The sequence below is a fragment of the Myiozetetes cayanensis genome, unplaced genomic scaffold, assembly GCF_022539395.1.
Source record: "Myiozetetes cayanensis isolate MyiCay16 unplaced genomic scaffold, myiCay2020 scf1, whole genome shotgun sequence".
NCBI lineage: Eukaryota > Metazoa > Chordata > Aves > Passeriformes > Tyrannidae > Myiozetetes > Myiozetetes cayanensis.
The window spans coordinates 83,255,948-83,281,686 of record NW_026086604.1 but is presented as its reverse complement, the minus strand read 5'-3'; the positions used below and the strand labels follow the sequence as shown (position 1 = coordinate 83,281,686).

The window sequence follows — 25,739 nt, the reverse complement described above, 5'->3', positions numbered from 1 at the left end:
TAACAGGACCTCAGGAAAACAATTGGTGGATTACATATTTTAATGTCTGTTTTTTCCTCAAATCTTCTCAACAGCTAGCAAAAAACCCTCGCTAGCAACAAATCCTACAATTTCAAAGAAAATCTGAATAACTACAGATTCAAAAACACTTAGTGAACAATACTTTTTGTACCGAAGATGAAACAGTTTCTTCACATAACAATATCAACTGCTCAAAGGGCAAGATGATAAATAATTTCCTCAAAAGACTTATTTTTTTAATTTTTTTTTTTTAGTGTTCAGGACTTAGAACTTTACATGGTTGGGTTTTCTTAGAATTCATTTGAAATATTCATTACCTTAGACCGCTGTTCAGCTCCAAAATACAATAAAGCAATTACAGGATTAAAAAAACCCACAACTGTCAAGTCTGTAAAAATATTCTTATTTATTGAACAAAGGCCATAAAAACACCAACTTTAGATTTTGTCTGAAAAAAATCCAGCATAAGTTTGATGGATAACATGCTTTTAATCGAACACATCCTAAAAAAGTTACGTTTTCCATAGAGAAAATGTTCTTACCACTACAACTTAAAATAAGTTTCACTGAGTTAAGTCCTACCAGTATAATGAAAATAACTGCATCTGTTTTAAATGATGTTTCAGACAACAGAAATCCCATCTAAGTAAAAACATTGTTGTCCAAGGAGTGGGCATAAATCACAAAAAACTGTAAACTAAGCTATCCATGGGAAAGAAATCAGCAGCAGGACATGCCTTTTGCTGCTTCTTGCTGGGTCAGGAAAGCTGTGATAAGATGCTATCAAAATAGGAAAGCAAGAATTACAGAGCTTTCCTTCTTCAGCTGAGCAAAAGGTAAAGGAAGAAAACAGATCTGTTTTCCTAAACCATAAGTTTGTTTATTTGCAAGCCTTTAACTGTTTTGACAACTTCAGTAAAAGCAAAAACAAAACAAAGTTTATAGTAATGAAATGCACAGAAATCACTAAAGGAGAAAGGAGACTGTTTACTTGTTTTCAGAACTACTGGAAAGCCTGGAAAGTTGAAATAAGATTACAATGTTAAACTAAACTTTAAATAATGAACATTTGGAGTTTACATTTAATCTGATGTTCTATCAGATCTAGAATGGCTTAATATTTCACTAGCTTTTGATTCAAAACTTTTGAGTCTATGGCTAGAAGCTGTTAACCCAAAACAAGCAAGCAAATTGCAGGAAATAAGTAGAGGAGGAAAAAAAACAAAACAAACAAACAAACAAGGAATAGCTGACAGTGTAGAAGGAAGACTATGTTGAAAACAAGAAAATCTCTTCTGGAAACAAGAACTCCCAAATTTTGGATATCTACCCCTCGCTAAGAGATCATTTTCAGGTTCCTAATTAGGATACAGAAAAGGCAAGGAGGCCTCTTCTATGTCATTATATATATAACATTTGGCCATCCAGCTCACGGACCCTTCTGGACTGCAAGGCAAATGAGGGAGAAATGTAGAACTGGGCAGGAAGTAAAAATAAAATAAAATAAAATAAAATAACTAAGTCACAGAAAAGTGTAACACTTCCAAATACATATGAATGAAAACAACCATCTCTCAACCTGTATATGTTATTTCGATTCCTTCCATATTTCTTACTCTGGTACTTTCCTACGGCACTCGCCTAAGTACCCACTCATTTTTGGGGAGTTGTGTCTGAAAGCTGATGGTACCGCTAAATACGAAGTTTAAAAAAAAAAAATTAAAAACCAATCAGTCCTGCAAATCACCAGCTTTTCAGAGGTCAGACCTCACCTTTCCCTGTCCCCCGTTTCCCCTACTCCCTCCCCCGGCACACCCACGGTTCATTGGGTGTGAACTCGATCGTCTCAGACAGGTTGGCCTCGATGACCTCTGAGGTCTTTCCCAACCTCGTGGATTCTGTGATTCAGACAGCCCCACACCAGCCCCGTGTCCCCGAGCAGCGGGCGGGCCCAGGAGCTCCCACCAGGCCCTGCCAGCCACGAGCAGCAGAGGCAAAGCCCACGGAGCTGCTGCTGCCGGGCCCGACCTCTGGCAGCCGCCGTCACCCAGCGGGGCTCCGTGTGCCTCCCGCGGGGGTCGCAGGTGACGGGGGATCCCCCCCGCCCTGTCCCGTCCCCGGTCCCCTGCTAGGGCGTTGAGGGAGCATGGAAAAGCGGCTGCAGCCGGGAAGCCACCGGGGTACGGCCGGAGACCAGCGCCGCCCCCCCGCGCCCCAAGAGCCACCGCCGGCAGCTCCCGTCCCCATGGGGAGCCGGGGCGGGGACGCGGCGCTCGACCCCGCCCGGGGAGCGGAAGGCAGGGGGAGGCCGAAGGGAGGGGGGAAAAAGGGGAGGCCTCCGCCCGGGGAAGTGGTGGTGGGGGGTAAGGATGCGGAGGCGCCCCGCGGCGCGGGGCGGGGGAGCGGGGCGGGGGCCGGGGCCGGTCACTCACCGCCCGCCGCCGCCGCGATCGCGGCCGCCACCTGCGCCCGCCACCGACAGGCACCGACAGCCGCCGCCAGAGCACGTCGATGGAGCGCGGAGCGATCGAGGAGAGGGAAACCCCTCCCTCTCCCACTCGGAAGCCTCCAAAATCCCGCCCCTTGGAGGCCCCGCCTCCTGCTCACGAATCCCGCCGACCCGGAGCTCTGTCGCGTTCTCGCTCTCTTTTCCCCCTCACGCTCTTAAGCGGGGTGTCCTAATAGCGCCGGGGGTTGTGGGGGTTGGTCCCCTGGTGGATGAGGAAGAAAGGGGAAAAAAATAAAATCACGATAATAACAGCGTTGGCAAGAGCTAGGGAGGACGACAACAGGACCCCGGGGGAATGGCCTGAAGTTGTGTCAGGGGAGGTTTAGGTTGGGTGTTAGGAAATGGTTGTTCATCCAGGGGGGTGGTTGGGTACTGGAGCGGGTTCCCCAGGGAAGTGGGGAGAGCTCAAGAAGCATTTGAACAAGCACGTGGTGTGATTCTTGGGAATGTACTGAGCAGGGTGAAGAGATGGAATTCAATGATCCTTGGGGATGGGTCCCTTCGAACACAGGATGTTCTGTGATTCTGTGAACAACAACAGTAAATGATAATAAAGCCACCTCCTAGCACTGTCCCTGAGGGCAGAAGCTCACCCAGCAGCAGCATGGGCACCCCTCTGCTGGGGCTGCCCAGGAAGTCATGGAGTCTCCCTCTCCAGAGATACTCCAAACCAGCCTGGGTGCATTCCTGTGTCACATGTTCTAGGTGATCCTGCCTTGGCAGGTGTCTAGGTGATCTAGACACTAGATCACTAGGTGAGCTCCAGAGATCCCTTCCAACCCTAAATATTCTGTGATTCTGTGAGAGGAGGGCTTGGGGGTGCTACTGCTGTGGGTGGCAGAAGGAAGGGTGTCAGAGAAAGGCACAGGAACAAGCAAGTGGGCAGTGCTGCCAGCACCCAGTAATGCAAATCCTTCCTCCTTTTCCTGTGAAACAGTAAAAATGTTTCTTAACAAACCTGCTGGGTCTGTCTGGGGGGCCTCTGAACAAATGTTCTTTTCCTAATGGAAAGGGTCAGGAGATCTGCTTTTTCACTTTTTGCTGGTAGTGCTTGATACTCAGTTGCAAAAGCCAAGTTCAGACAAAATCTTACTTGGAAGGAGAGGAAAAGCAAAGAGAGGAAAAAACTCTGAAGAATCCATTCCTCAGTTTTGCCAAATCCAACCCAAACCAGAAGAGTAGTGGGAAAACAAGTTACCTTTCATAAAACCCTAAAGAACTTAAACACCATAAAAAGCATTAAGGCCAAGAAACACAATTTTTCTCACTTTTTTTTTTTTTTTTTTTGTAGGCTATACCCACCCAGGTTAAATTAGTATTGTGTAATATTTCATCACATGAATAAAATACATTTTTCTGACTCTTTCCTTTACGTTCTCTAAAACATTACACAGCATCTTTCTAGGGAAAAACAAATCAGCTGGTACCTATCTTTTCTCTAACTAGCTCCAAAGTTGTAACCAGTGACTCTGCAGTTTTCTTCTAATATCCAGTGCAGAAAATTATCTCCTCAGTTCTCCAAGAAAAGTTGGCATCACAATAAAAACCAAGTGTAAATATTTGTCACCCATTTTGAAATTATGCTTTTTCTCCATGAGAGCTTGTTTGAATTTTCTCATTAAAAGCCTGACATCAGATGCACTGAATAAAAGCACTCTTTGAAAGGTTTGATTGCTGCAGAAGGGCCCACATAGTGCACCACATATGTGGATCTCAGCTGGTCCCAATGCCCTCTGAATATCTGAGAGTAGATATCTGTGCCCAGAAAGTCCATTGACTTCAGTTAGAGTCCATAAAAGGAACAGTCTAACCACAAGGTTTTGTAACAAACAACCATGAATTTAGATTCAGTTCAAGTGACAAACTTCAGCGCCAGACTGGTTTGGTTGTGGATTTGACTGCATATTCACCTCTGTTGTAAGTGCAAAGACCCTAAAGAGGTGAATGATTAAGAAGAGGGAGCCTGAACTTGAGAAGAGACAACCCCCCCCAAACGAGGAAAAGCCACGAGGCCTTTTGCTTCTGAAAATGTCACCTAGTCTCCCCTTTTAGAGGTTTTCAAACTGCTGTTTCTAAAAGGCTGCTCAGCAGTGTTTTCATCCAGATTTTGGGCCCTGGGGTACCTGTCAGAACAGCACAACCAGGCTAAACTCTGCAACAACGGAAGCCTTATAAATGCTACATGTAGTTTCATCACAGACATCCACGCAGGCAAATCCTCCTGTTTCCAAGACCAGCATCCTGGAATCTTATGATCTGCAGGGGCCCTGGATAATACTGTCAATGAAGAACTTCCTGTGTGGTGCACTTTGTTGAATCTGCTGTGGGTGGTTTTACCAGCTGATGTGTAGTGACCGTCACCTACCCCTTCAGTGACTCCAGAACAAAGCTGACAGTGACTGGCTGCAGATGTGCCCCACTGGAGAAAAGAAACACCACTCCACATGTCTCTTTAGAACAAAAGGAGGAAAACTAGTGCTGTTAATATATATATATATATCTGTCGCATATATATAACTTATGATGTATATACCATAATATATAGTATATATTTGCTGTCATATATAATGCTGCTAATATAAATACATTACTCCATGGAACTCCAGATGCTGTTAAAGAGATTAATCTATGCAGTTAAAACTGAGGAAAGAAGTGACAATTTGTAATATAATGACCTGGTAAATAGTAAGTGTTATACCTCATAGAGGTCACAAGAGTAATTGCTCATTCATGCCTTTTTCTAATCCATTTATGCAGATTTGACAGTGATCTGTAAACATTACATCTCTCTACAAAGTTGGGTAAACAGATTTAAAAGCCAGAGAGATTATTATGATCATCTTGTCTAACCTGAATATTGAAAGCTGTAGAATTTCCTCCAGCCATTCCCACACCTAAGTCTTTCTGTAGTTGTTTCTTAGAAAGACATCTTCATTTTACTTTAAAGAGTTCGAGAAACGGCAAATCCATCATTGCACTTTTGAAGATTTCTCAGTGGTTACCCTAACACATACCACAATCTTTTAACATGTAAAAAATAACTGATAGAAATGTAAATGTTGTTTGAAAAGGTAAATTCATCTAGCTGCAGCATCTGTCCATTGCAAGCCTGCTTCTTGTTAACAGAAATATCTTCCTTTTGAAGATGTTTGTAAAATGCAGCAGATTTGCTCCTTCACCTTCCCTTGACAAACTGTATGGATTAACTTTGATTCTGCACTGTATAACTGCCTTTCCAGAACTGTTCTCTTTTGTGAATGCCTTCAAGCTTACAGCTCTCGCCTAATTTTTTTTTTTTTTTTACATTTGGACATCCAAACCAGACCTCTCCCTACTTCTGTTTGAATTTGTGAAGTGAATATTATAACCAGGGAAATCCAAGGAACAGAAAAAAATCTAAGAAGCATAAGGTTGAAAATGACCTTAAGAAATCACCCTTTCTAGTACTTTCCCTTGTCCTAAGAGAGGATCAACTACTCCTTTGTTGTAACATAATTGTTTTTTCAATCTTGTTCTTACAGGCTTCCCAGTATGGTGCTTTTGCCATCTCCTCAGGCAATCTTTCCCAGTGTTTCTCTACCATTATCACTAAAGGCGTTTTTTTCTAACATGTACTCTGAATGTAACCTCTAGTGCAATTTCAGTCCATTGGTGAAAGGTCTGTCTTTGCTGGCCCAGAGAACAGACTCTTTGCTTCCTCCACATAGCAGTCTTTTCCATATTTAAAGGCCCTGTATCTTCTTTTCTTCATTATTACAAACAGTCCTATTACTATCCTGATATTTAATGTTTTCTGGTAATCAAGCCTCCACTGCATTGTTCTGCAGATACCCAATGTCATTCTGGAAGTGCAGTTCCACAACCCAAGCATGATCCAGGTGAAAAACATCTGAAAAAAACCCCAAAGCACTAAAATTGAAGCACTACCATGGGTTAGTGGAGAAAAATAATTTCTTTGCCTATTTTGCAGGCTGTTTTCCTGTTTCTACCCCACTCGTTTGGCATTTTCCTTTTTAAGACAGCTTCACAGTGATGACTTGTGCTTAGCCTGTGATTCACTCTACATTTTTTCTATGCAACTGTAATCCTGTTTACTTTTCCCCTTCCTGTATCAGGGGAACTGATGATGCTATGTCTATTGCACCTATTGAATACCATCTTTTGTGTTTTTCTTAAAAAAACCCCATCACCAGTTTGACAAATTCCTTCTGAATTCCAATTCTTTTATTCTGAATTCCAACACTCTTTTATTTCCTCTCTTCTTCATGTCCTCTCTAAATGTAACAAGTTTAGTCTCTATTTTGTTTTTGGGATGTTTTATAAAAAGTTACAGATACAAGATAGACCCTTGAGAAACCTCTTTCAGTACATCTCTCCATTTAATAGTGGCCCCATTTTGCTAACCCTTCCTCAGCCTTGCCTTTTCTGATACCATGGGATTTTCAATCTGGACATACTGTCTTTGCTTCTTTGTAAGAAATGTTGCCAAAGCTTTACTAAAATGAAGATACATGACTTTTTAACTGGAGATCAGTAGCCTGCCAAACCCATAGCAGTCAAACGAAGAGCAGAGCCAAGAACACCAACCCTTCCTTCTCTGCTCTAACAAATCTATAATCACTGCACAACTTTTCTTCACCTCATTGGTTCCACTTCCTTTTATTTTCTTGATCCATCAATGGAACAATCCTGTAGATGCTGGCTTCTAGCAGTTGCTATAGATTTTATGAAAAATTCATACAAATATTTCAATTGCCAAGCAGATTTCCTGTGTTGTATTTTGCTCCCAAGACCAACTGCTTTCTGCTTCCTCCAAAATTGAAAATCACCTGGATCTGTGTTGTCAAACCAACATCCAGGAACTGATCTTCTTAAGTCATATGGTTCTATTTCTCTTTTTAACAGATAGGTACAGAAGTAAGTTCTTTGACCTTGGCAACATTTTGATCATTATCCAGGAGTTTAAGCCAGAAACTTTCATTATGAAGCAAAATATATTTATCTTCACTGACAGGCGAGAGAGAAAGAAACAACTTACTGATCAATGTTTTCCCCCAGATGATTTCTGGTATGATTCAAGAGAAACAACATAAATTAGTTCACACAGTATTTTGAGTTTTCTTCCAGAACACATACAGTCACTTTTTCCACATCAAACAAAAAATATAGTCTTTGCACTTTAAACCATTTCCAACAGTACACAAAATTCTCTCACTCTTTTACTTTCTTGGCTAACACCACCCTAATTCTTCCCTTTCAAGGCCTATCCAAGGAATCTGTGCACTACTGACCCAGAGGCATTGTTTCTCTAAACAGCACCAACGAAAAAATTACTAAATTACTTTGTGCAGCTAAAAATACTGAATGTTATATACCACAGCTCTGTCAAGGGTGTCACTAGTAAGTTGCCACAGTTTAAATACTTCTTGGGACCAACCTTTATCCATTGTGTGTATTTAAAATAATAGATGGGGGAAGTTGAAACCTAAACCTAAACCAACATAAAATTTTGCCACGTTTCTTTCTCAAAGGGAAAAAAATATACCCTATTTCAAAGACTATTTGATGGGTTTTGTGCCTCAAATTCCATGTGAGATTCTGTTCCTCTTTTCCACAAGAACAAACTCTGGCACAACCGCTGTAATTTCGATACTTTGGGGAATAAGCAGGGAAGAGCTTTTCATTAGATATTTTTTCAGACTTCTGAATTCATGTTGAGTGAGGGCAGAGATCAGATCTCCTGTTCTGAATTGAACTGTACCTGAGCACTGCCTGAGCACCCCAGTTCCCCTCCACTGGAAGTGAGCATATATCTGCTCTGGTAGCAGCCAGCACTTCCCAATGTGTCCTAGTGAAAATCACCTAGAGTAACAAAGAACTATTATTCAGTTATCAGTTGGTCCTATTTTGATGGGACCAAGTTGTTTTCCTCACTTGCCCAATTTGGCATCTCTGCAAAACCATATTTACTTTAAAGGAAATGATACAGGAATTTTTGTGTTTACTATTGCAAACAAAGATTCCATCTATTACTAAGTCCCTTCTTGTTTGTTTTTTTTTTCTCTGTCTTCATAGGATTCCCTGTCTGTCTTTCTCTTTTTTCCTCTCTTCTTCCTCACAACCTCCTGATCTCTAATTCTCCTATGGTGAAAAAGAAAGGAAAAATTACAAAATAGAGCTGGGGAAAAGAGAATGAGAATGGCAAAAAGCAGTTAGATAAACTATGCAGACTGTGCCCAATTATAATTGTTCTTTCAAAACTTAACTTTTTAGATTTACATTCAAATTAGTATCACAACTGTATGCTGTTAGCAAGGGGTTGCATTTTGCATCAATCAGATATAACAATAAATCTCCTTTTAAAGACAAAATTATTTTAATATATCAGACAAGCAATTAACATTAAAATATGAGTCTTGATCTATGTACACTCAGAAGTACAGATCATACAGCTTAACCTGAAACTTGTTAAACACATGACAATATTTGATTTTAATGAACTACAGTCCTAGTCTTTAATGCTTCTTAGTGACATTTATTCTTAGACGCAGAATTCTAAGAGGTGTTTGGCCTTGACTTCAGAACTACAGCAATTTCCACAGAAATTTCTAAGAAGAATGTTGGTCAGTGTTTTAAAACATAGGGGCCTAAATTTAGACTGTTAAATCTGTATTTAGCCCTGCAATGTGCTGAGCTCCTGGGCTGTGATCCAAGAAAGCACTTATGAGTTCCCATTAACTTGAAAACACTTTCAGGTCTATTATTCACTATACCAAAAGTACTGAACTCAAATACTTAGGCGTGCACATTAAGTAGCCTGTTGGACTCAGCCTTATACAGTCCCCAGTCCTGTTCTGCTCATAGCTGAGACCCTGACTCACTTTATTTGCGTGACTTGGCCTATTGCAGTAGCATGACCGGCAATAACAGTAAAATTACTCAAACACATTACAGATTTCAGGGCTGTATTTTCAAAAGAACCAAATGACCATCAGACACATTTGCAGAACCTGCTTTGAGACACATGTTTTAAAATATGGTCAATATCTCAGTGGATTTATAATTAATATTCTGTCTTGTTTCTACTTTTATTATTAATAATAATAGTGTTTTGCACATCCAATCCAGCTTGTGGGCAATATTCATGCACTTCTGAAGGCCTGATAAAAGTCCCACAGTAGTCGTTAAGAGTCAGATTTCCATATCTGGGAGGGAGAGGATGATGAATACAAGACACTATAGCAAAGTGCATCAGGAAGAACTCTATACTCAACAAGGTAGAGAAACCCTCATGGCAGAGATACAGGGCTGAGGAAGCACTGTCTTCTTCCATTTTAACCAATCTTTCCCAGTTGGTTACAGTTCTCATTTACAAGGCAAAATTACCCAGCCATAAGTATAAAGGGAAGTGCTCATTTACTAGCTTGTATTATACCTAATAGAATCATAGAATCATAGAATTGTTTGGCTTGGAAGGGGACCTTGAAGATCATGTAGTTCCAACTCTCCTACCATAGGCAGGGACACCTTCCACTAGACCAGGTTACTCGAAGCCCCATCCAACCTGGCCTTGAACACTTCCAGGTATGGGGCATCCACAGCTTCCCTGGGCAACCTGTTCCAGTGCCTCACCACCCTCACAATAAAATTTTTTTTCCTGATATCTAACCTACTCCTGATCTCTTTCAATTTGAACCCATTTCTCCTTGACCTGTCACTACATGCTCTTGTAAATAGTCTTGCCCCTGTAAGTTCCCTTCAGGTAGTGGAAGGCTACAATTAGGTCACCCTGAAGTGTTCTCTTTTCCAGGCTGAACAATTCCCAATTCTCTCAGCCTTTCACTTCACGGAATGTATAATATCCAGCTGAACCAGAATTCACTGTTAATTTTAACAAGGCACAATATGCACATGTCAGATGGTTTGATCGATCACAACTTTACCTTTAGCTTGGGGCACTTTTAAACTTCTCCCTGGGAAATGTATAGCGAGGGAGTTTAGAAATAGGATTTAGAACAGGCTGGAGAGGTCCAGGTAAGATCTGAACTTCCCCAGTGGAGAGATCCAGACTTTGCAAAGAAGGAAATGGAAATATGGAGGAATGCTAGGGCTGACGTTTTCATTTGAGAATGTCTCTGCTAAAAAAACCCACAAAAACAACAACAAAACCAAACCAAACCAACAAAACCTTCAAATAACAAAAACCCTCAAACAACAAAAACAGCCAAACAACAAAAAACCCCACAATAAAACCCCATAACAAACCAACCAAACAAAAACTCCCATACTGCTTATTTTTACTTTACTCAATTACAAGAAATGTTTGGTGCTCCAATAAAAAGTCTCCAAATGTAAGAGTTATAGATAAAACCCCAAAATGGCATCCTGAAAACTCAGAAATAGGAGCAGACATTTTCTTTTTTAAAAACTTCCTTTCAGCATCCAGATTTGTCTCCATTCTGAAACATCTATAAATTCAAACAGTTGTGGAATCCTAAAGGTGTGTGCCTGCAAGTAAAAGCAGACTCCAGTTCACTCTTCCTCCAAATAATTTCTGAGATACAGATCAGCATCGTAATTGTGTATTTATTGCTAAGTGCTTCCTTATGCCTTCATTCAGGGGAACAAAACATGATTCCCAAAAGACTTCAATAGTAGTACTTAGTGTGCTAGATAAAAAGCAAACAGGTTTGTGCCAACCTTTAATTTTTTCACACACAATTAAAAATTGCTATAAACCAAAATAACTAGTCAAGAAGAGAAAAAATTTATATAATTTTGAAATTTTGTCAAGGAACTGGTGAAATTTTTTAATCAAAACTTGAGATCTACCACAGACACTCATGCCCAAGCACAGGCACCTCCAGGCACGGAGCTAACAGTGACATACTAACCTTGTCTGCTGTGGAATTACATTCCTGCAGAAATCCAGGGAGGCAAAGCACAGCACTAGTGCCAGTGGCACATCCAGACATAGTTGGAATTTTCCTAGAGAGTGCGGGGGGGCCCGTTCTCTCTTCCTTCCACACACATTATGTAGCTATTGAACTCTGCAAGTCTTGCAAAGAATATACTTTATATTATCTTTTCATTTCCATGGCATCTGTACATTTAAAGCTTCATGCCTCATTGTGTCTGCATGTGATCATCTTGTACATGTATTTAAATAGCTTCTCTTTCCTCTGATCTTGAGAGAAAAAAGCAACACTGAATTCTTTTCCGTTATATATTTCACAAAAGAACTACTGTAAAAATTAATCAAAGATATGCTGCTTTTTACTGTTATTTTTTTAAATTTGGGGGGCACTGTTCCTCATATTGCAGCGGTTTTGAAATTGAAACGTTGCACTGCTGAGAAAGTGCCATGAAAATATAACCCACTACATTCCAGGAAAATAAATAAGCAAGGCCACCCAAATTTTCAATTAGTGCTAGTGCAGTATGCAGGAAATGGCTGGAGAACCGTCAAAGGCAGCCTTAGGCTGGGTCGTGGATACGGAACAGTGACAGGAAGGTTTGAAGCAGGAATACAGGCTCAGTGTGAAGATGGCTCTTCTCCAAGGAAAACTGCATACTAATAGGTTAATACTGATTTCCTGAAACATACAGCCTGGGTATTACATGCTGGAATTTACATTCTGACAAAGGCAATTGCTGAGCCTCAAGACTTTGCTTTTTTGGTGATGAAATAACACTAGAAAGTTCAAACTGCATTATATATTTCATGTTTTAAGCTTATTAAACATTCAAAGTACAAACTGTGCACATATTTTTAAGCCACCTGAAATAGCAACAGCCTCACTAGTTTGGGAAACTAGTATGAGAAACATTACATTTCAACAGGTCAAGCTTGTTCAGAGTAATCCCAGCAAAAGATACCAACCAAGGTGAAGTGATGCCACTTTCAGAGTAAATCTGCCTGGAATACAGAAATATTGCCCAATCATGCAGATACATACAAGATATCAAGCAGATAATCAGGAATGAACCACTTTTCCTTTAGCACAGGGAAGCCTTGTTAGACAAAGATATCTGGCAGATATCCGAAGACTTGGTTGGACAAAGCACTTCAGAAAATTAAAACCTGAAAATCACAAGTGAAGATACTACATCTCTTTCTGCAAGTCAGAGAGAGGGCTCCCGTTGATGACAGAGGGTGCTGTGCCAGACCTTCATCCTGAAAGTAAGTGCCTAAAACAAGAACAAAATGAATAAAGGAAAGAAACTTAATGAGAAAGACCAGTCCAGCTACAGAATCTGGCCAACCTTTCCCTACAAATGTCCTCCTATTCTGTTCTATCCAACTGATGTTGCAAGTGTCAGCTGAGGGTGGCACTGCAGCATTGCTGAAGACCCTCATCCCCTCAGCCAGACTCATGTACTACCTTGGCTGTCTTTATAGAGGGTAGCTGGGAGAGGAGAACAAAAAGCATGTGCATCAACGAGTGGAAGTGGGGAAGAGATAATGGGTTTTCCGCCAGCATCTGAATGGCCTTGAGTTTTCTTTGTATCCATCTTAATATCACCAGGAATTGCTTTTGTAATCACGTTTTCATGATATTTTCAATCCTGTTTTTACAATACTACTAGAGTGAGCATGATCCCATGTCACAGCAAGCTGCCAGCGGTGCCCATCTGTCCTGACCCCAGGCACCCATTTAAATCACAGGCTGTGCCTATACTGGTCAATCATATTTATTTATGAGGTACACATCATTTTCATTGTCTTACATCGTTTGGAGAACTGGAAGCCATCCTGCAAGTATTTTTAATACTCCCAATTGCACTAAAGTCACTGGGAATTCTTTCCAGATAGAACCTGGAGAAACTGGGCCACAAAAAGAGACATTAATTACTTGCCATAGGAGGCAGAAACAATCCCCTTTCAGTTCCAGCCTCTCCCTAGGAAATGTTCTGTGGGATTGAATTTGCTGAAAACTACTTGGGGTCCATTGAGTGATGCACTTTCCATTTCTTCTCAGGGAAGCTGTTTTAAATAAGCTGTGTAAAAAATTTAATCAGCACAGAATATTTTAAGTTTTAAGTACCCATACCTCCCCTGAAACCTTTTTAGTTTAAAGTCAATAATTGTGTCACTTGCCTATAAAAGAGAAATTAACAGAGCAAGGAAGTGAAGGGAATTTGGGGAGTTTAAATATGTGTTCACACATAATGGTACATTTTTTGGTCATATGTGATAATTATTTAATCAAATGGAATTTGCCCAGTGGTGTTTCACATGACACCACTGCCAATCACCCAAAAGCAAACAAATCTTTCAGGTGGTGAAGGGAGCTTTTACTCATCTGTCTTCTGAAGAGCTGCATGCTGTGAATGCTGAATGACACATCTAATATTGCTGAAGTAATCCATGGGCAGCTAACTGGAATGACACCAAATCATGGCAGCACTTAGACATTTTGGGGAGTCTAGACAATGTTTACAGAAACTTTGGCATGTGTGTAAAGCTGTGTGTATACTCAATCGTTGTCCTGGATCAAGGTGCTCTCCTGAACTGAGGCGACAGCTTTTATGAAAAGGTACCTCTTCCCTATAGGAAGAAAGTGCCTCATTTCTTTTCCATGTGAACACTTGATCCACGATAAATGTTTATAAAATTCCCCTTCACCAAGTTTCTTAACTGCTGAAGAATAAATATTTAAAGAATCACAAATGCTATAATCAAAACCACATAAGATGCTGCAAGAGTGTTCCCCTTTGTACAAAAAAACAAAGGAGCTCAAGCTTGCAGAAAGCTTCATTTTCCTGGTTTGAAAACTGATCTACTGTATGATATACCATGTATTATCTTTGTGCAGTATTTTTAAAACAATACCTTAAATGCCATTGGTTTAATTCTTACCATATTACTATAACAAAACTATGGAAGCTCTGCAGAAGACCAATGAACAGGAGGTTTGGGGGTCACATCTGCAGGGTACTCAGGTCTTTAGCTTCTGCTTGGTGAAGTCCTGGGGATTAGACCCATGTTTGAGATTAAGGACATGCCTGAGTGCCTTGCTGGGTGGGAAACAGAGTATTGAGCACCTGGCAGGAATGAGTCCTTTGCTGGCACTCAGGACAGCAAATTCCCTAGGGGGAATAAAAGTTGTTATTAATAAAAAGAAATAAATAACATGTTTCCTAATTGTAATAGGTAAATAACACCTGTAACACCTTCAGAAGCAGAGATCACCTGATGGAATCTACCACCTGATTTCAGAAATATAATTAATTATATATATACATAAAGTTGAATAAGAAGACTTTAAGTCATTTGGGTAAAAATCCTGGTTCCATGGAACCAAATGGGACCGTTGCCATTTTTGACATGGGACCAGGATTTTTCTCATCCCTTTCACATGACACAGGCTGATTTGGAGCCTTCTTCTGACTCAGAATTTGACTCTAATATTAAGTTAAATGGCAATTTCCTATGGCCAGTGACCAAATTATCCAATAATGTCTGCTTAATACAATCAAAATAAAAAAGGTGGAAGTCATGTTATTTTAATGCAAATGATTTTTTTTCCCTGCATTTTAATCAAAAGGGACAGAAGGATCAAGTTAATCAACCAGAAATTTACAGTAATTCAGAGGTAATCAGTACCTTTGCCCAGGTAAAACTCTTTCTCAATTCTAAGTCTTCTTCCCTTCTTTCCTTCCCTAACAGTACTGGGGAAAAAAAAAAAAAAGAAGGAAGTAAAGCTTTTCTACTTAGGAAGGCAGGAAAAACTACAGGAAGTTTAACCACAATGCCTCTGGACTCCTGGAGATCAAAGGTAGTTTCCTGCTTTCCTCTTCAGACCATCATACAATTGCTCTGGGAGAAAAAAAATGGAAAGTGTACATAGGAAAAGGTAAGGGGACTGTCTCGGAAACATTCATGGGCTCTGACAGTCACCTGCCTGCTCAAATGCTCCTGCAGCAGTTATGCAGCAGATCCACAACCAGCAGCCAAGCATCCCAAGCTTCAGAATTTGGGCTTCAGTCCCCATCCATACACCTGCACTGAAATTCTAGCCCACTGCCAGATTGCCTGCAAACCAGCGCTGGCCGAAGCAGAACATGATCAGAAGCAGTTTTCACCTTGCATGTTCTGTATGTTTGTAATTAGCTGTGAATTAATGTGGAACATTCCCATACAAGTTCTCTTTTCACCAGCAAAAGGCATATCCCTCTATTTGAACCTGGGGAGAATGAGAAACCTGTTGTTGAGGTCAATGTTTTATTTTTTTTTGTTTCACTTTCAGCCTCCAGGCATAAATGCTACATTGAGAAAATGACTGTTTAGGAGTGGGGTCTCACTCTCCATTTATGTTACCCCTAATTCTCACAGTAGCTACAAGGAACAAAATAATTTAACAATATTTTTCCACTGTAAATAGCTAAGGATTAATTTTAAATCCAATGCAGGAGCTGAAGAACAAGTAGAAGAAGGAGGTGAAAAACTAACAGACACATGCAGGTCTTGTTCATGAAATCATTAATGAAAGCAAAGCCCTTTAGCAGAATAACCTACCTCCTTGGTCTCTAACATATCACTATGTGTTTCTCCTCTCTCCAGATACATCACCACAGTAAAAGACTTCTATAAATAAACTAGCTCAGCTTAAAAATAAGTGTGGTAACAGACAGTGGAGGAATTAGGCATGCAGCCTTCTGCAAACGATAAATTCTTATGCACAAAACTATTGTGGTTTTGATTGATGTTCTGTTCAAGTTTTCTGGTTTTCCAAAACCACCAGAGGGAGCCCAAAACCTCTAATAAATATAAGAAAAGGCATGTTGGAGTCACCAATGAAGAAAATGGAGTCAGAATTAGGCTATGTTTCAAAGAAATACACTAATTGCTCATTCACCAAGATCCATGCAGATGCAAAAGTTCTGGGCAGTGATGCTTGAATCATGTAGAATTATACTGGAAGAATCTTTTAAATTTGGTCTTGACAATTATTAATGCAACTCATAACAGTTTGAGCATGCCAGAATACACACAATAGTGGTGAGGATGAAATGATGTAGATAGCCATATAGCATACATTACATTATCAGTTAGGAACATACTTTTGAGCTCTGCTTCTGAATCAGCGTAACACTGTCGGGTGCACAGACAACAAGTGAAGCTATTTACAACATGGCCTAAGGGGCTGCTTCACATGATTGCCAGTGTTTACTCCTTTATAAGTGCTGATGGCTATGGTAATCACTGGGGAAAAGCTGATTCTTTGGATAAAAGAGAGAGGAGCACAGTGTCGTGAAGCACTGATTTTGTGACTATCACAGAGAAGCATTTAAAAATCTGGACTGATATACTGTATGATTTGCTACTGATTTGGCTCTCCATCAGCTGGTCACTGATTGATCTAACTAAGTGTTACCTTGGCTAGAAAGCAAAGTAAATAAGGAACTATGTGGATGGTCCAAATGGACTTACCAGACCACTTTTACCAGAGAAGGCTAAAAATGTCAACTGTAAGTCACGATTTCTTGTTACGATTACCTTATATGAAGGTTCTTCCAAAAGGTTTAATAAGGTCTAGCTAAAACAAAAGTAGATCCTAGAAAAAGCCCAAGAAGTTTGGCATGATGGTACAGCAAATGGCATATAATTTGTTTGCCTTTTCCAGATCAATATCTTCAGAATGCAAGTCCTAGTTTTATAGCTATGGGAAAAAATTAAAACCTCAAAGTGCAGAAAAGCCTAAGAGGAAGATGGACAAAAGATAAGTTCCAATAGCAGGACCTGACACACGAAAACACTGTTTCTTTGAACAACCAAGCAAAATTAATGAAGATTAGATGAGCTCATCTACACAAGAACTGATTCTTAACCTTTATTACTCCCAGGAAAGGTTCTACAACAGACTCCTTTTTTTCTGGGCATAGAAGAAAAAACAGCTTTGAGCAACCTGATCTAGGGGAAGGTGTCCTGTCCATGGAAGTGGTGTTGAGACTAGATTCTAGAGGTCCCTTCCAAAGCAAACCATTCTATGATACTGTATACATCTTTTCATTGATGAATTGTCACAGGTCCTAATTGCAACATTTTTCAAACCAAACTTCATCTCTGGTTCTGGAGGTGCACACAGAACATAATTATGTACAGCTTTTAAAGATATAATTGTAGAGCATTATTTTCAGCTTTTACAGCAAAATCTTGCCATTTGTTTTAATTCCACTCCTGTGACCTCAGCAATGGAGGAAATAGTTCTTTTCCAGTTTTAGCTCTGCAGTGCCCTGGGGAAGAAGACGGTTTAAATGATGCCTGTAGTGTTTGACTAATATGCAGTTCTCTTTACACACACATTACAAATAGACTAGTCAATGCCAAAAAATAAAAGCCAGTAAAACTTTGACTGATAATATTCCTGCAGTGCACAACTCGACTACAGCTATGAGTTCTGTAACATTACTGATCTCAACAAAAAAAAGGTCTAATTCAACAGTCAAAATGAGCACTCTGATCTACCTTACTTGGTCCATAGGATAATTCATTAAAGATACTTAAATATTAAATAAATAAAAGGAGCAAAAGGTAACATCATGTTATCTCTGGCTCACTTCCTTTCTAGGAGACACAGCACAGAATTGCAGCCAGTTTATTATTTGACTACTCTGCACATGAGGGATCAAGTAGAGATCAGTTAATTAAAAAAAAGAGGATATTATTAGAACACCATCATTAAGGGGGGAAATTGTTTGAAAGCCAGGAAATTCCTCGTTTAGAGTTCATAAAGTCCTGACTGTTAGAGCTTCCTCATTAGGAGAGAAAATTCATTCTACCAGAGGGTGCATAGATTACAAGGTGCAGAAGAGGGTGCAGGAAAAGTGCTCATATTGCCATCAGGTAAAAAAGTGCATCCCATCACTGGATACAAGTCCATCCTGACAAAGTTCTGCAAGGGACCAGAGCAAAACCACCAAACATAACTCTCATGTCACAACTCTCATGAAGCCACATGAAATCCCATCCATGTCTGCTCTTACTGCTTTAGAGTGACAAAAGATGGTTATTTGCAAAACGTAAAATGGGGACAAAAATCTCTTGTTCTTCATCCAAATTGCAGATGCCCTTCCTCCCCTCGGACCATCCCTGGAAGGGCTGCAGGCAGGTCTGGAGGGCTGCAGTGGGTGATGGTGTGCTCATGCAGATAGAGAAGCAGGGTGGCCATGCCAGGGAGGCTGCGTTATCCGTGTGGTGGCTGGCACCCCATGGGGCCTGCCAGGGCTCTGCTGTCTGGGACAGCATCTGGATTCACCTCCAAACCACACACATAGTCAGCCAGGCACTCCAGTAATCCTGGGAGCTGGCTGTGGTGGGATGCATTAAAAATCCTATGCCCAGGAGGCAAGTGTAGGACTGTAGCTGTTGCTGAAACTCAGCTTCCCCAGCCCTAGGCTCCTTCCTCTCCCCCATTCCCACGACTCGGCACAGTTGGGGATCACTTCTGGTGCCTTGGCCGGCTGTCACTCCCTGCCCATCTCTCTTTGAGCCCATGAGTCACTTCCTCTCCTCAGATCTCACCTTTCAAAACTTCCTTTTTCCTTTTTGGGGGTACGTCTGAAAGCCTCTTTTGAAACCGGGCATTGGGCTTACTTATCCATGGACAAAAGTGCCGCTGGAAAGCAGCAAGTTCTCATGTCTGAGGACACACAGTCAAGACCTTACAGCCACATTCATGTCATCCCCAACATGCCGGTGTGCACAGCTCCACAGTGGCCTCCTCCAGTCCTCTGCTCTGACACCCTGGATGTGGTGGCAGAGGGCTTCTTGCTCTGTACTTTGCCTGCAGGTGTGGGATAGACAGAGAAAAAAGGAGAGAAAAGAGAGGCCCAGTTCATTCCAGTTTCCCTTGCTGGCCCCAGTTGCTGCCTCTTGCTCAGAGAGCAGCAGCCCTGGGGTTCAGTTGCAGCTGGAGAGAAAGCAAGAAAGTAAAATCAAAGGAGCTTTGACTTCTAAAAATGGAGTTCATTTCTTTTATCCTTTTTTTTGAGCTGTTGGGAATTCAGATTTAAATTTTTCTCTACAGCCATGAGGGTTAGAGATCTGTTTCTTGGAGAGTAATAGTGAACCCTTCTGAAACCAGTGGCAGTTGTCAGGAGCTCCTCTACCACCCGACTAGTGCCATCCCCTGGGAAGCTCCCAGCTCTTCATGATGCTCCCTCATATATGATGGAGAATTCATTTATCCTTGCCCCTCACAGGAAAGTCAAAGCGGGAGGAGAGTGTGGATGTGAGGGGAGAGGTGCGTCGGGGGAACCTGTCAGGGTTTGAGTGGTCGTTCAGGCACAACTGAGAGATTTCTGTGTTATCAGCACGATAATCACAGTGGCTAACAACTTAATCTGCAGGTACAGAGGCCAAATCTGTCTGCACTCAGCAATTCAGAATGAAGCTGTTAGTCAACTACCTTATTTGTCATTGTAGTTTCAGGATTATGCTGTTGGATGAGCGTGCTTTGACTTCTCCAGCTTTGAACTGTTTGTAAGGCTGTTTGTTCTGCTCCAGGACCTCTGAGACCTGATGTTTTGCCTCCATGTAAGGCTGTTATCAATTCTTTACTGTGCAGCACTATTAGGACAGGAAAAGTAAAGTTATTTGGGCCAGATTCTCGGTGCAAAGCCACATCTGGAATGGGGGGCTATGCAGGTTCATCCTGGCTAAGAATTTAGGCTACATTGTAGTGGGCTTGGGGAAGAGATCATATGTTTGAGTTGTTTTACAGCAGGGACTTGCAGTTTTCATGCTAATTTCATGCCATGCTAATTAAGTCACTGGGAAGACAAGGACAGTATTTAAATTAAGCATGCAAATGGATGTGGTGTTGAAAGACACTGTTTCATTAGTATCTTCCATTTTCAAACATTATGATGCTTTTCATGGCCAAATACACCCACACAACTGAGAGGGAACATGGAGAAAATAAACTATGTGTATAGATTCCCATGTGTTGCCATAATGCTGTTACAGAACTGCATCACTTCTGATCAGTGGGTTTTGGTCCTGGCCAGTCTGCTGTGTCTTTGCTGCCCAAACTTGATACTGTGACATAAGTCCTACTGACACCATGTGTCATCGAGACACCATCACTTGCTTTGTGATCTGTGAATACAGATCAAAAGTCATTGGTTAAAGAAAATCATCTATATCCTCTCTAAATTATGAGAGTTGTTAAAACTATAGAGGTGATGCAAATTTGTTTTAAAATTTGTTTTACTCGCTTTCCACAGCAAGTGTGAGAAGCAGACTGTGCCCTATAATTCCTTGCTCCTTAAAGCCCACCCAAATTGCTGTGGTGCTTAGGCAGTATAAATATAGACAGCTCTGAAATGTACAACATGGTGTAATCACTGAGAGTATGTGCTCCACCACTGCTAAAGGGAACACCATGGTAATCAGATGTAGTCCCTGCTCTGAGTTATCCCCAGAGGAAAAGCAGCCTAGCAGCCAAACTACTCAAAGGGAATGAATTAGTAACACAGTATTCCCACTGAAGCCTTGTATGCCATATCACCTAAAATCTATTTTTGTCACAGCACAGAACCCTTCTACTCACAGAACATATTTCCCTGGATCCTGATGTAGGACAAGCTGGTATTCTTTTTTTTTTTTTTTCATCTGAGAATAATAGAAAATCTCCAAATTGCTGAATTTTGGGTGATTAACTGTTAGTAATAATACATTCTTGCCTTGCTGAAAACTTAGCACATGCATTTGGATCACTATATGCAGTTTTCTAAGGCAGTAAATTAAACTGTCAGGCATTAGAGGACTCTGTGTGCCTTCCTAGGCAGGAATAAAAAGTAGGAATAACCAGTGCTTGCCAGTAACATTGGGTGAGCAATACTAATACAGATAGGAGCAAAATTTTCCAGGGGAAGAAGTGCCAGTTTTACATAAAAAGATTAATAAATTACAATAAAGTCAAATTGGAACACACTCCCTCCTCCAACATTTTCAATATTTTTATATTCACAAGGTTTTACATAAATGACAAAACCCACAAAACCTATCTTACTACTAAATCTAAAGAAGAATTTATTTTTCAGATGCAATTTTTTTCCAACACTTCATTGCTGTAAATTCCTTATCACAAAGTAACAAAGAAATGGATTTCTCTTTTCAGAACAAGAGAGCAGCTTTGGGAATTCCTGTATTCATTCAGCTTTTCATTACAAACATCATCCATCATGCCTTACATCCCTTACACTGAACTGTAGAAAACATACCAGAAATTCTACTTGGAACAGCAATGCATCTTGAACAAAGCTGACTAAGCTCAAAATTAAGTTTTCAACAACTACATGTTAAAAAGAAAATCAATGAAAGAAAAACAGCGAGCTCTACTGAACAAACATCCCACAGTTAAAAAACCCCATGTTTTGATTGATGAAGGAAAAAGCCATGACATTTTAGGTGCCTTAAAAGAAATTTCAAGGATCACATTAAAAAGAAAGTTGGCATTGTATTAAAATATAGTTATCCCAAGAGATAACTGTAATATACTGTGAAACAAGGACATAGACTCGCTTTTCCCATTTCTCAAAGCAGTTCATTAAATCTTTCTTTCTTCATCTCATGTCCCCAAGTGAGGGAGTTTACCTTCAGGATCATCAACTTTCCTGGTTGTGAAGCAGCTCTAATCCACTTACTTGATCCTCCTGCAATCAATTAATGCTATGATAATCCTGTCCTGGCCAGGCACAATGTGGAAAACCTAATATATCACATTATCTACAAGAAAAGTATTTAGGAATCTAGTTCTGTATCCAAGACACTTTTACCTCTACATAAAGGTCAGGACAAAACACTCAGTAAGATTTATGATATCTACAAAAACAGCAAGGTAAGCTCTGAGGAGAAGCAATATCTTTCATCAGATCAGCTGATACTGCTGGAAAAAGTAGACAGCCTTTCAGGCACAGAGACCCAGTGTAGGTATGGGCAACATCTGAAGTTTAGTTTGGATTAGCCCTGCAGTGAAGACAAGTCTTCTGGCATTGGACATTTACACAAATTACTCTTTTGAAGGTAATTTTTTTATCCTCTTTATGGAAAACATTTTCATGGTGTAATTAGAAATAAATTTCTAGCTTTTATTTTTATGACAGCAAAGCCCCAGATATTTCTATAGGATCTTGTGTGCTAGAACTAATAATGCAAATGCATTTGTCAAAATTAGTTACATTTTTAGTCTTGGAAGCCTCTGTCCAGTTTCACAGATTATTAAACTGAGTACAGCAATTCCAGAGAACTGATGGTTCTTGTCTGATGGCCTATTTTCTATCCTTACAGACAGCATGAATCACATACTTTCATAAGAAAGCACAGGTCAGTGGAATTACTATGCAAAATGCAACTTTCTCTGGAGAGAACTTGTCAAGTGAATGTCTTCACTTATAGTACTTTGGATGCTACTCTGAATGTCATTTTTGCAAAGCAGTACCGCTTTGGGAGAAGTAACATGCTGTTATTCTTCCTTGTATGTGCCTAGGTTTGTTTATCTACTTCCAGTCAGTTACGGAGGCAACAAAATGGCACTGGTGTCCCCATGGGCATATGACATTTATAAATGTCATCTTTGTGTGGCCAAAACTGATCTGAGAACAGAATTGCCTGAATTTTGTCCTGAATTTCCATTACCACTGTGCATTATCAGTGGGATTCTTGAATATTTACGCAATCCCAGTTAGCTACAGCTGTGCAATCCCATGGCAAGTTCCTCCTCTGTGTATAGGAGCTTCCATTGCTATATCCTATTTTATTTCTCTTTCAGATATAGAAAGAGGAGTGCAATGGAAAATTGTGGAAACAAAAACAAAAGAAAAGACTGAGCACCTCACAGTGGTATTGTTTTGTTCACAGGCAGCCTTGCCAGCACAAAGGAAATGAGGTGTACTCACACTGAAAAGAAACAGGCCCCTTCTGCGTGGCCAGGGCCTCTGAGCTTCTACTGGTGAGGCTGCTGGTTCTCCTGGCTTGGGCTCTGGAAGAAAACTGCTGAGACCTTCTTGCTTTACCACCCTCCTGGGCAAGCGCAGCTTCCACCTCTCTGGGTGGTCTTTCCAGCAGTGGAGGTCTTGTCCTTCTGCTCCTGGTGTGACCCAGGAGTGAACCGAGCTCATTAAATGTATTTGCCTTTCCTTTGGAAAAAGAAGGAAAAAAAGGTGGAAATAGATACAGTCACGAAATTATACTACATTTCTATTAAAAGAAAAAGACATTGTACTTGTTTGTAGAAATCAAAAGCTTTTCACCCATGTGGTGCTTCTTTCTTGTGAGACCAGAGTAATTGTCAGATCAAGTATTTCAAGTCACGTCATTTCCAGAAGAGAGGAGTTAGACACACTCTTGATCGTGTGCTTCTGTTTATTCTGCGTAAGGGATCTAGGACACCTGTGTTAGTTTTAAAGCTACTACATGTACAGCACTTGACTGCTATATTTTGGCAAGTCCCAGCTGTTATTTCACATGTGTGAACTAAGAAAATACCCAAGGTAAATACAGACTTAGAAGAAGTACCAAAAACATTTACAATAAAGTGCAAGTATAGCCCAGTATGTTAACTTGCTAATATATACAGTGTGTTGGCCCTGATCTATTTCGCTTTAGAGAGGCAAAGAGATGTAACAAAGCCTGTATGAAACCCCACAACTGGTTACCAGTTATTTCTCCTAAAGCAGCAGCAATAATATGAATTGGGTTTCTCATATATTTCTTTACTTACAGTTGTTACCAGCTGAGCTTAAGCAACTGTGGGCAATGCAGAATAGAAACAATTTTTTCTGTTAATTTTGTGCATCTGACAGCATTTAATTAAAAAATCAGTTTCAATCCAGATTACTTACATGTGTGCACATGTACACGCACAATGTTAAAAGGACATTACTGATGATAATTTATTTTTCTCTGCTCTTTCTGCATTTCATAATATCCCTTCTCTCTTGAAACACTGCCAGAGAAGATTGTCTTTAATAGACTTCAGTGCTGTCAAAAGAACCTCAGGAAATGAGGACTGAGTTGCACCCAAGGTCCACTGTATGCCACCAGCACTCTGATTATACATACTTCTTTGTATAGGAGGTAAAGATCTGCACCCCCTATGTCTTGCCTTCAAAAACCAATATTCTGTCCACTTTCCATCTCCTCTAATTAAAGCCAACTACTTTGACCTGTTTGGTTTCTCCTCCAAAAATTATGTTCTGTTTTAACCTCTTCTTGACCACGCTTTGAGTTATGCCTCAGAAACTCCTAGATTTCACTAGAAATGAGTTTTACTAGAAAAACAGGGTTACTTTATCTCCATGATTTCCTGTATATGGGTCACATCCTTTTAAGTACAATCACCAGCTCTGTAAATACTATCCTTAGAGGTAAGCTTTCCAGCTGCCTCCTGACATAACCTGACATACCCCCCTGTAGTCTGGGAGCCATATATTCTACGGGGCAAACAAATGAAAAAACAAGCTATCCATTCGAATTAAAGGAGTCAAATAAGGAATTTCCAGGCAGCAACCTAATCCCAGAGTAATGTTTCCTGAGGTATTTCAGACAGAAGCCTAGCAGGTATCAGAAAATGAAGAAAAAAATGTTACTTAGTGACAAGACTAAAATTTTGTAATGGGATGGCAGCACTTTTTGTATCCAGGGTCAGCTCAAGCTCCAAAGGAACGTTTCCAATATTTTAGCTCTCACTTGCTTATGTAGTCCTGATGTAAATGAGACCTGTTCTGGTGAAGTTACGCAATGGGTAAGTTAGCTTGCTGTGTGAGAACCACACACCATTTTTGTAATTAACTAATTTCTCGCTCAAAAGCTTTCAGGACTAAAAGACAAGTATCGTATTTGTCCCATGTTTGACATGGAAATGTTCAGTTGAAATATCATGTCCCTCTAATTATAGGTGCTTCAAACTCAGTAATGTTTTGCTTACATCAGTCACTGATCATTCACTGCTTCCATTGATCATAATCCTGGGTTGCTGTAGTTCACTCAGCAGTAATTCTAGCTGGCTTTCATCATTCCATGGAAAACATATATGAGCAATTAAATCTCTCAGCAGAAGGAATCAACCTCATTTGGAGATTTATAAAAGCATTTCAGAAAAAAGACCACGTAAATATTTATGCGAGCAATAGCAATGAATAATTATGTTAATATCTGATAACAATATAGCTCATTTTGTCAATGGTGAATTACTAATTT

General features: G+C 40.4%; 1 protein-coding gene across 4 annotated transcripts in view; it reads right to left on the bottom strand.

The window, feature by feature from the left end:
- EXOC2 (exocyst complex component 2) overlaps positions 1–25,739 on the bottom strand; it is a 200,884-nt gene that overhangs the window by 120,041 nt on the left and 55,104 nt on the right. For 2 of the 4 annotated variants that reach the window (XM_050339748.1, XM_050339835.1), the window contains 3 exons: positions 23,438–23,677; positions 19,945–20,105; positions 19,059–19,320 (listed from right to left, as the gene is read on the bottom strand). The gene's annotated coding sequence lies outside the window, so the exon portion shown is untranslated. Of the gene's footprint in view, positions 1–2,453; positions 2,572–19,058; positions 19,321–19,944; positions 20,106–23,437; positions 23,678–25,739 lie in introns of those variants that run through there. The other 2 variants (XM_050339660.1, XM_050339907.1) reach the window with 2 other exon arrangements.